This window comes from Pantherophis guttatus, chromosome 1 (genome assembly GCF_059756535.1).
Source record: "Pantherophis guttatus breed Tessera chromosome 1, ASM5975653v1, whole genome shotgun sequence".
Classification (NCBI taxonomy): domain Eukaryota; kingdom Metazoa; phylum Chordata; class Lepidosauria; order Squamata; family Colubridae; genus Pantherophis; species Pantherophis guttatus.
In genome coordinates, this window is record NC_142063.1 from 39,825,709 (window position 1) to 39,837,863 (window position 12,155).

Here is a 12,155-nt window from a genome sequence, read left to right on the forward strand (position 1 = left end):
AAGTCCAAAAAGTATGTTTGGTGCAAAAACAATACTGCACATCACCAAAAGTGCACCATACCCATACCCAGGGGTGAAATGCTACCGGTTCGGGCTGGTTCACCTGAACCGGTAGTAAAAAATGCTACTGGTTTGCTGAACCAGTAGTAAAAAAATGTAAAAAACAAGTTCCAATGATCAGCTGAGCAACGCACAATCGTGGGAACTTTTTTTTTTTACTTTTTAAGCATTTTTAAAATGCTTTAAGCAGTTAAAAATGCTTTAAAAAGTAAAAAAAAAAAAAAACCGCACATCGCTCAGCTGATCGTTGGAACTTTTTTTTTAACTTTTTAAGCATTTTTTTACTACCGGTTCAGGCAAATAGGTAGTAAAGAAATGCTTTTAAAAAGTAAAAAAAAAAAGAGGTTCCAACGTTAGCGTGGCATAGCTGTGATCGTCGGAATCCTTTTTTTTCCTTTTTTAAAAGCATTTTTTACTACCTATTCGCCTGAACCAGTAGTAAAAAATGCTTTTAAAAAGTTTTTAAAAAGGTTCCCAAGATCGCACGCCACAGCTGATTCTGCCCCTCCCCAGCTCTTCTACTTACCTACCCAAGCCTCCTTTTGGTGTATAGTGCGCATGCACGTGCAGCGCACATTTGGTGCAAAACATGCATGCGCAAGCGCAGTGCGCGCTTGACACACAGCGCGCATGTGCAGCCAGCAAACGGGTAGCATACCGGTTCAGATTTCACCACTGCCCATACATGCATGGTGGTGGCAGCATTAGGCTTTAGGGCTGCTTTTTTTCAGCTGGAACTGTGGCTTTAATCAAGATGCAGGGAATTATGAACAATTCCAAAAACCAGTCACTTTTGGCACAAAATCTTCAGGCCTCTGCTAAAATGCTGAAGAGGAAGAGGAATTTCACGTTTCAACACAATAACGACCCAAAACATACTCCCCATGTCAAGGAAAGAATGGCTTTACCAGAAGATCAAAGTTTTGGAATGGACCAGCTAGAGCCTGGGCTGAAACCATTTGAAAATCTGTGAGGTGAACTGAAGAAGTCTGTGCACAGGAGATGCCCTCACAATCGGGCTGATTTAGAGCACTTTTTCAAATAAAAGCGGTCAAAGATTCCCAAGGCAAGATGTGCCATGCTGATAGGTTCTTACCCCAAAAGAGTGAATGCTGTTATAAAAATCAATGAACTATTAGTTTATCCTTATGCAAAGGGATGTGGTGGCTCAGTGACTAAGACGCTGAGCTTGTCGATCAAAAGGTCGACAGTTCAGCAGTTCAAATCCCTAGTGCTGCGTAACGGGGTGAGCTCCTGTTACTTGTCCCAGCTTCTGCCACCCTAGCAGTTCGAAAGCACGTAAAAAATGCAAGTAGAAAAATAGGGACCACCTTTGGTGGGAAGGTAACAGCGTTCTGTGCGCCTTTGGATTTTAGTCATGCCAGCCACATGACCATAGAGACGTCTTCAGACAGTGCTAGCTCGTCAGCTTTAAAACTGAGATGTGCACCGCCCCCTAGAGCCAGAAACAACTAGCACATATGTGTGAAGGGAATCTTTACTTTCACCTTTATCCTTTTGCAACCATATTATTATAAGATTTTTTATTATTTCCCCCCTAAAAGTTTTCAGTTTGTTTTTCAATTGAACTGTACAGCTTATACTGTATGTTATATTAAAGGTAGAAAGAATGCTGAAATGATTATCTTGGTCAGATTTTTTTTACCTCTCAAGAATCGGGCAATTTAAGGGGGGTATGTAGACTTTCCTTATTTATTCTACCTTGCAACAATTCCTTTTAGTTATTTTCCAGATACACATTTGCATTAAAATTGTATCTTAAAGACTTGGAAAATTATTACAGTATGGCATAAGACAGCCAACTTCATTAAATGCAGAGAGAGATATAAGCAAGTGAGTGTATATAAAGGCTGCCATATCTGAACTGAAAAAAAAATAAAGCAATCACCAGATGAAAACAAAGGATAAAGAACTGTTTGTATCTGCTTCCATGTGGTGATTATTTGTATTTTTCTGGATTTGCAATCCACATATGGTAGTCATGTACATACAGTATATAATGCCTGAGATTTTAGAAATGGGTACAGACTTTAGTACAGTACTGCACTTTGCAATCAGATACATCTGATCTCCATAATATTTTGCATGTTACATCCTAAGCTACAGAACTAGATATGTAAATATACTCAGGTTGTATGTTGCTAATTCATTTAAGAATGCAAATACTGTGATGTCAAAAAGTCTTCCCCAACAGTAATAAGGAACTATGTAACAAACTACTTTCCAAAAAATTGGAAAAACCATTAGTGGGTCTTCCTTTCCTAGAGCCTCCAAACCACAACAATAAAACAATCTCTCTCAATTCAGTTTCAATATCACTTATTTTTAGCATTGTGAAATGTTACCTTCAAGATCTGGTGTATAAACATAATATTCTGTTTGAACTTCCCCAAACAGCCCATTTATTGTGGTAGAAAAATGTCCCACTTACCTAACCATTTGCTATGCCTCCATGGCTCTTTGCGCCAGAACATTTTGGTAATGAGCCATTTTCTTTTTTGTTGGGTTGTTTGGTCAGGCAAATGTCAACCTAGTGCAGTGATGGCTAACCTTTTTGCCATCGCATGCCAGGAAGGCATGCCCACAACCATAATTCTATGCGCCCCGCCCTGCACATGCGCGCACAACCCCCCCTCCTCCCCGATCCTGGCTTGTGATGGCCTGGTAGGCCCGTTTTTCTTTCTCACCTGGCACCAGATCCTCTCTATGCATCTGGGGAGGGCGAAAACAGTCTTCCCCACTCTGTCGGAGGCCCTCCAGAGGCCTGAAATGGCCCATTTCCCAATTCCCGGTGAGACAGGAAGTGATGTTTTTTGCTGTCCCTAGCCTCCAGAGCCTCCAGAAGGCCTGAAAATCAGCTGGCCAGTGCGTGCATGCGCACCAGATCTGAGCTGGCGTGCCCACTGATATGGCTACACGTGCCACCTGTGGCATGCGTGCCATATGTTTGCCATCACTGACCTAGTGCAAAGTTGAATTTGGGTCATGGGTCTTCAAGAAGAGCAATATTTCCATTGATAAGTAGTAGATAAGTAGAAAGCAGCACCAGTTGGGAAGAGCAGCCACATCTGTACACCATGTCTTCCATTTGGGCACCAATGTAGAAGACACATGTGGCCAAATTATTTCCTGTTTCAGTTTCAGTTTATTTAAATTTATATACCGCCCTACTCCCGAAGGACTCAGGGCAATGAACAGCCATAAATAAAACAAATATAATATAAAATTTAAAAACAAGTTAAAAGACATATTAAATAGATTTGGCCCACTAATTAAAATACCCCTATTTTTAAGAACAGATCTGAATTAAAATTAAACAATTAAAAAGGGTTAGGCCAGCCCCGCTTGATGGAATAAAAAGGTCTTAAGGGCTCGGCGGAAAGTGCGCAGATCCGGGATCCACCGTATCTCTGGGGGGAGCTCGTTCCAAAGGGCAGGTGCCCCCACAGAGAAGGCTCTCCCCCTGGGGGCCGCCAGTCGACACTGTTTGGCCAACGGCACCCTGAGAAGCCCCTCTCTGTGGGAGCATACTGGTTGGTGAGAGGCTACCGGTGGCAGAAGGCGGGCTCATAAATAACCAGATCCTGAGCCATGGAGTGCTCTAAAGATGGTAATCAGTACCTTGAAGTGCACCCGGAAGACCACCAGGAGCCAGTGCAGCTCGCGCAGGAGAGGTGTTACATGGGAGCGCCATGTTGCTCACATAACCACCCGCGCGGCCGCATTCTGGGCCAGTTGGAGCCTCCGGGTACTCCTCAAGGGGAGCCCCATGTAGAGAACATTACAGTAGTCCAGGCGGGACTGCTGTGGGGTTGTAGTCATTGTTGTAATCTATTTTGCACAGTGTGAGAATGTGTGAGCCAAGCAGGGGCCATTGCAAAAGTGATCTGGTTTCCAAGCACCCAAATTGTAGTCACATGACTGGGGAAGGTAGTGCAAGTCATAACTTTGAAGATAGGTCATTAGTAACTTTTTCGGAGGCCATTGCAACTGCAAACCATTGTTAAATGAATGGTCTGTAAGTCAAAAATTATCTGTATCAGACTTCTTACTGAGCCCTTATGGAAAATATCTTGTGAGACAAATGGTTTTTATATCAGTATATTTTCTTCTCATCTCAAGAATTGGAAAAAAATGCCAATGTGTGGATGAGCCTATAAGCCTAGCTAGCTATTCTGTGCTATAGATCAGGGGTGTCAAACTCGCGGCCTGCGGGCCAGAGCATTACGCGTTGTCCATGCCCACGCCCAGTTTAGCAAAGGGGGGAAAGTTGCCCTACGTCACGTGACAACAGCGTGTCGTCGTGAATTTGACACCCCTGCTGTAGATTATAATGCCCTGAATGCCATATGAAAAATGATAGAAAATCATCTGCAGACCCTTATAGATCAGTATATAAGCAATTTGTCTGAATTTAGTTTGATCAGTCATCTTTAGAAATATTTCCAGCAAATCATAGCTGTGAAAACCTGCACCTTGAATGACATCCAGAAGCCAACTGATACAGCTCACATAGCAGGGTGACATATGCGTAGAGGGAGAAGTGCCTGTTACTGCTGGCACCACTGCCTTTTGAACCAGCTGTAGCTTCTGGCTGGTCTTCAAGGGGAGCCTTGTTTTGTATTGTCTAACCCGGTAGCTTCATTTTTGCATTTTCACTGCTATTGTTACAAATGGCACTTTTTACATTTTGTAGCCATCTATAAGTATCTTCCCTCAAATTGTATAATGATGAGGACTTTTCTCCACGGAATCTACACCATAATAACTTGACTAGTTATTACACTGCTACTACAAGACAATTGTTTTATTTATTCATAAGACCTAGATGGCTGCCCATCTTCAGCTGCAACTCTGGGTGGCTCATAGCAATTGTACAACCAAACTGTCATAGAAAAAAATGATAAAAGATAATAAAAAAAAGCAATAATGGCAACAAGAAAAACTTGGAGTCACAACCAATCTTCTCCAATGCAGCTAGCACCACTATCTACAGGTTCCAACCTCACTAGGGGGAAGGAGTAGCCTTTAGCAGCCTTCCAGAAGGCCAAGAGACTGGGACCTGCTGAAGGGAAGAGTATTCTAAGGGAATACTAAGGGAAGAGAATTCCATCAGGTAAGAGTTGCTATGGAAAAGGCACCCTTCCTTCATTCCACAGATGGCAACATTTAAGGGAGGGAACCTAGAGTTTGCTCTTTCCAGGTTGGTACCCCACCCCCTTGTTCCACTCATAACAACTCTACGGCCAGCCTATTTTGCAGTACTACATCTTTCAGAAAAAGGATTTCATCCTGAAATAGCTCATGGCTTTTTTCAGTGTCATTTACAAAGCTTCAAAAGCTATAAACAGATTTGCAACAAATTCAGCCAACTCATGAACACCTTTATAGTTCATAGCAACTCAAACAGCTGTAAATATTGCCCTCCAAATTTATTTTCTTCTGTGTAACTGCATTCCAGGAGCTGTCCATGTTCAATAATTATGTCTAAATTATCATTTAATTTCTTCTGGTGGGACCAGGGCAATTGTCTGGTAAGAGGCAGCTTATCCTGCAACAGGAATGTGGGCGTGGCACACAATCTCAGAAGGAACCCACCTTAGTTTCTTGGCCTGTAAAGCAAGAGTGAAGGCCAATATATACAGTACTTTCAGACTATTCCCATAGAAAAAAATGTGTCATGAGTTTAGCTCGAGAGCAAACTATACATTAAAATAAAATTATTGGGAACAGTATGTGCACAACTCATACCACATGCTTACCCATGATTTACTCAAGTAATCTAACATTCTGGGTCACCATTACAAAATAAAGGGTAAAGATAAACTCAGTTTCTGCATTCTTCAATGCAGTTTTCTTGAAAGTTCTTCCATTCAGCTTGGATTTGTATAATATGATAGCCTAAATATGATTGGCTGCTTTGTGCTTGTGCTATGACTATTAAACCAACTAGATGAGAAGGAATGCTTATATATGCACCGTCTGGGTTAAATATATCTAAACCGCAAGGAGTATATAATGTTAATGGTGGAGATGGGCAGGGGGGAATTTTCCCCTCAGAATCTGAATGTACTGTTTTGGCTCCCTCTGCTGAATCTGTGTCAAACTGCAAGACATTAACGTCTCTTTATTTTTAAAAGAAATTACGCTACAGTACAGTATTGACAGAAATAAGAGGCAAGTTCTTCTCTTTTTCTGCTTTTCCATGTCTCACCTTCCTCTCCCTCTTTTTCCAGGTCTATAAATATGCAACAGAATTAAATGGGGACACAATTAAATGATAAAGAAGCCGTATATTTTTTTGCTGGATTAGCAAAACCATATGCATCATTTCACACAGCAAGTCTTGAATGATGGAAATTATCTCATCATGATACAGTGATTACATAGTGAATATACACGTGGTGTTTCTGTCATCTTTGTAATGATCCAGCTAATGATTAAACAGCTTGGGATGATAGAATGCAAACCTGCAAGGGGCAAATAGCTACAGTATTCAAAATTGCACTTCTGCTTTGAATAATGTTCAGACCTTGGCATATAAACCTGACGGCATCAGATTACCTGATGGATTTTGGTGGACTTGCAGCATTCATGGTTTTAAAACTCTACCAAAGTTCTGACAAGGAATTTGTACAATATCTTGTCTATGGCCAGGAGAGATTCATCCGGTCCCACCAGAAGAAATTAAATGATAATTTAGACATAATTATTGAACATGGACAGCTCCTGGAATGCAGTTACACAGAAGAAAATAAATTTGGAGGGCAATATTTACAGCTGTTGGAGTTGCTATGAACTATAAAGGCGTTCATGAGTTGGGTGAATTTGTTGCAAATCTGTCTATAGCTTTTGAAGCTTTCTAAATGACACCGAAAAAAGCCATGAGCTATTTCAGGATGAAATCCTTTTTCTGAAAGATGTAGTACTGCAAAATAGGCTGGCCTAGTGGAACAAGGAGGTGTGGTCTATATGTACATGAATCAAAGCTGCTGTATGTTTCATGAAGGCTTCGTTACCCAGCAACAGAAATTAGCTAAAATTGTTTCTACTCTGGTAAGAAACAGGGAAACCTTTCAAGAAAACGAAAACACTTGGGGCATAGTTGACAGATTGGGATGAATGAAATATCTACTGCTTGTGGAAATGGCTAAGATTGCCTGTAGCCTGCCGGGATGCTGTCTTCTTCAATGTGTCCCTTCAATATCTGCAAGGCAGTGTTGCCATTATTCTCTTAGTTCTGCCCCAAGGAACACTCCCATGCAATTTCAGATGTTAATTTCTCACTTGCTTACTAAATATAAGAGTGATTCAGTAAACAATTAATAGGTTACAAACCAAGTGGGGGATTTGCATTCTGGAATTTTAGGCTTCATTGTCAGCTTTTTAATAAAGGCGATGCTAGTATTTTAGCATGTCATCTGTGCCCCTTTTGAAGTTTAGGAAACACGTCTTTCTGTTTAGCCAAAGCCTTTCTTTTGATGTTCAAAAAGTAGCCTATTCAGAAAGTAAATATGGTTGTATTCTAAAGTCCTGAGTGTTGCAAATGTTACAGAAAAAAACCCAGGTGGGAAAGTGGAAGATGTAACATGTTTTAAGAGTGTCTTTTCTCGGTCTAATCAATGTCCTTTATTGATTTGTTTTTTTCTGCCATATCACATATGCATGTGCATTTGTTTCTGTACCCTATATAAAGATTTGAAACACTCTTGCTTTTTGCTTTGCCTAAAGTTCTGTGTGGGTGAGAGAGAGAGGGGGGTGAGAGAGGGACACAGAGAGAGAGACTACATAGATGTAATGTTTCTCTCCCACATTCAAGGACTGAATTCTTTCTAGCTCCACACCATTCTCTGGTGCCTGAGTTTCTTAGGCAAGAATACCTCACAAATTAAACTTACCTTCAATTCCTTGCCACTGTAGGCAGCAAAGTGGATCAAAGAGCACAAAGGATACTGCATTACTTCCATCTATGTCCTACCATTCAGACAACCAATTTTAATGCTGTACCCAGAAGTACATCTAAGTTAGTTGCAGGATCAGGTCTCCAGCATTGCCTTGTTCTTTCTTAATATTTATGAGAATTTTCTTCAGACTGAGTGGTTCTGTGGATTCAAATACGGTACAGGCCTGACACCGATTGCCTGAAAAAATGCAGTGTCATTGTCTAGCATGGACCGTTTATTAATAATTTATTGGAATGGATTGAGCTGTGAGTTGTAGGTGACAACTAGTGGTGTTCCATTGTTTTATATTTATAGTCTATCTTTTAATCAACTCTCCCTGGGAATTGATCAGGCTGTATTGATTGATTTTGTTGGATGGGTTGTTCTGTCTTCTGAATGCCTAGTTTAATTCCATCAGTTGAGCCGCTCCCTCAAGTGGGTCTGAACAAAGTGGTTGTGGTGTAGAGCAGACTTTGATGTATAGGTTTACTGCATAATATGGTATTTATGTGCCCACTGTGTAGTTTTACAAGGACATTAAGGAAGTGGCTTTTCTCCTACATGGGCGTATTTGTTTATGCTTTCAAAAAAGTGATGAACTTTACCATTGATATCTGTCTTAGTCTGCTTGTCATTTTTAATTATCTCGGCAGTACATTTTGTCAACTTCTTCAATGAACTTCTACATCATCTGACTCACAAGTGGACATATAATCCTGAATTTGTGACTCTAGCCTACGATAGATCACGGCAGGATCTATTAATTGCAAATATTTGCAGATATGCATCAGTTACCTCAAAAATTGTTATCTGCGCTTGCAACATCTGATGTTGCAGAACTGAAGGGAGGTGCTCCAACTGATAGCCTTGGACTTTGATGGGTAATACTGGATTGGATCTAGGCCATATCAATGAACGGACATGAACTAGTCATGCTGTCTCTCATTTCCTTTTGTCTACTTCTTTGTAGCTCTTTCAAACAGAACTGTAACTTTTAGATAGGAGAATGCTGAAAATAGCACTTTGGTCTGGTGGTTAAGGCATCAGGCTAGTAATCAGAAGACCATGAGTTCTACTCCTCTCAGGTAGGAAAGCCTGCTGGATGACTTTGGCCAGTCATTCTCTCTCAGCCCAACTCACTTCACTGGGTTGTTGTTGAGGAGCAAATAGAGGGATTATGAATAAAATGACTTATGATTTACAAAAGAGGGTTTCCAAAGCCTTGAAGTAATCTTTGAGATGGAAGAAACAACGTTTCAATGGAGATTCAATCCTATGACAGGAACTTCATGAATTAAAGATCAAGGTTGTTAGAAGCAAAAGAAAGGACTATAAAGTTGACTTATTTGATCAGGATTAAAATAAGAAATATTTTTTATAAAATTATGGAAACTCTTTATGCCAACACTTGGAATTGCTATTGGATAGCTGGGGATTATAAGAAGATGTGAAATATGCCATGGCTCCTTTCAGATAGCTCAGAGAGATTCACAGAGAGGGAATAAGAGGCACTGGCTTAGTGCTTTAGACCAAATTAAAGGACTTATTTTTAGACTTCTATCTTGGAAGAGAGTTTGCAGATTAGCCCCAAACCCAAGGGGTGAAATGTAAAATTTGTTACTACCAGTTCTGTGGGCATGGCTTGGGGGGAGGTAATGTGACTGGGTGGGCGTGGCGAACTTTTAAAAAAAAAAACTTTTCAAAGCATTTTTTCTAATGCTTTGAAAAGCCTCTGCCAATCAGGCAACTCAGCTGGGATCGTCAGAGACTTTTCAAAGCATTTTTTTTACCACCTCTTCGGCCAAGAGGTTGCAGAAAAAAATGCTTTGAAAAGCCTCTGACAATCCCAGCTGAGCCGTGCGATCATCAGAGACTTTTTTTTTACTTTTAAAAGCATTTTTTCGTCAAAAGAGGTTGTAGAAAAAATGCTTTTAAAAGTTTTTTTTAAAAAAGTCTCTCATGATCATGCGGCTCAGCTGGGCATGGTGGGGGGGGGCGCAGGGATTTTTTGCTACCGGTTCTCTGAACTACCTGCTGCCATTGCTACCGGATCAGGTGATCCGGTCCGAACCGGGAGCATTTCACCCCTGCCATGAAGAAATGAACAAACTAACATCCAAATGTACCCTTATTTGTATTGCTCTGCTTTCGATCTACAATTTAATTTTCAGGATTCAATTCAGTCAGTTCGCTTTTCTACTGTGTGTCTGGGAGTGTTATAATGACTTTTTCATTTTGCTGAAGAGTTTGACTTGGCACAGGTAAGATTATTTTTTTCCTCAGATGGCTTGATCATCCTCAAGAAAAGCCTATTGGAAGCTGAGACAATGGTGGAGAGACCTAAGAGCAGGTTAAACCAGCTGGCCCTCTTTTTTCCCCCTTTTTATCTCTCTCTGCCTCCTCCTTTTGTCTCTCTGCCACTAGGCATCAAATGAGTTCTCTGGCTGGAACTGTTCTTCATTAGTTCACAATATTTTAGGACATAATTGTGGACTGTGCAGATCTTTTATACAGCCTCTAAAGTTATACTCACCCCACTCTTCAACTGATAAAGCATCAGTTAGTTTATTAGGAAACAGATCACTTTTCCACATTATTCTCAATAGTAGGAAAACTGCCAATACGATCTTGATTACTAATGCTCTTTCCTACATCGGGATTGTGGGAGAAGCGAAAAGTTTCATTTCTGTCATTCCTATCAGTATTCTCTTTGCAGATTCACTCTGCTAGTAGATTTTAGGAAGGTCTTGGTTCTCAGAAGTGATAGTATAGGAGAAAAAGTGGCAGAAGGTATTACTACAGCATTGCTGGAAGGAAATGGAGAACAAATGTAATAAACCAAGGGTAAGATCCTTTATTAAGGGTTACCCTGTGGTAATAAAAGTATTTACAAAATAATTTCCTGCTCTTATTTTGCCCAGAGGCAGTTGGCCAGTAGACCTGTTCCAGATGACCTGGTCCTTCTTAGATAAGGAGAGGCCTGAGGAACAGCCACAGGACTCCTGTGAAGAGTATTGAAAGCATCCATCAATTATTATTGTTGTCATATAAACTGAAAAAGAAAATGTAAACAAATGTAAACGAATATAAAAATAGTTAATATATGTAAATAAATACTAAAACTTAGACAGCCAAGCAGAAGCAGTATGCTCTGTCCCATATTTGGGTAGACCAGGTTGCCCTGATAAAAGCAAAAAATATTTAATCTCTCCCCTAGTATAGCTAACAAAGCTAGGAGAGCCTGTGGCTTAGAGGTTAATACATCTGCCTAATATGTAAGCAGCCCAGGTTTGAATCCCAGAAGCGTATGGCTAGCTGATAAGAGCTAAATAGAGATCTATACCAGTCTCCCCTTTATTTATTTGTTGGTAAATATAAATTTAACACAAAAAATAGTTTGTCATGAAAGCGACTGCCTGCAAAAGCTCCTGGATTGAGGCTGAAAGGCGAAAGCGGAACCAGATTGTCCTGATTAAAAAGCATCAACACTTAGACAGCCAACAAATCTAAAATGTGCAACTAAAAATTCTAGTACATTATTACAAGTTTATAATATTATGGGATATTTCATATCCATTTTCCAATCAAACATCACAAAGTAAACATGAGTTTACAATATGGTACAGTGGCAAAAAAAAGCAAATGCAATCCTACACTGTATCAACAGCAGTAGGGTCAAATCCAAGAGAAAGATTGATCCTGTATTCTGCATTAGTTGGATTGCTGGGGTATAGTTGAATACTGGGTATAATTCAGTGGTGAAATTCACTTACCTTCCCTACCCGTTTGCAAATGTGCGCACACTGCACATCCGTCATCCGTGCATGCGCAAAGCCTTCTGTGAATGCGCAGAAGCTTAAAATTGTTGCAAAAAAGCAACTTCATGATATCTGCACGGGAGGGCGGAGCCTCCCACAACTGCCGCTACCAGTTCACCTGGGCTGGATAGAACCAGCTGAATTTCAACCCTGGATATATAGTTAAAGTCACCTGAGGGCTGTCATGTGGAACACAGACTAGAGTTCATCCAGAAGATAAAAATAATGGACTTAAAATACAAGGAAACAAATTTTATCTGGAAATCTGAAAGAGAACTAGTAAACGCTCCTTTGCGGTAGATGTTTAGACAAT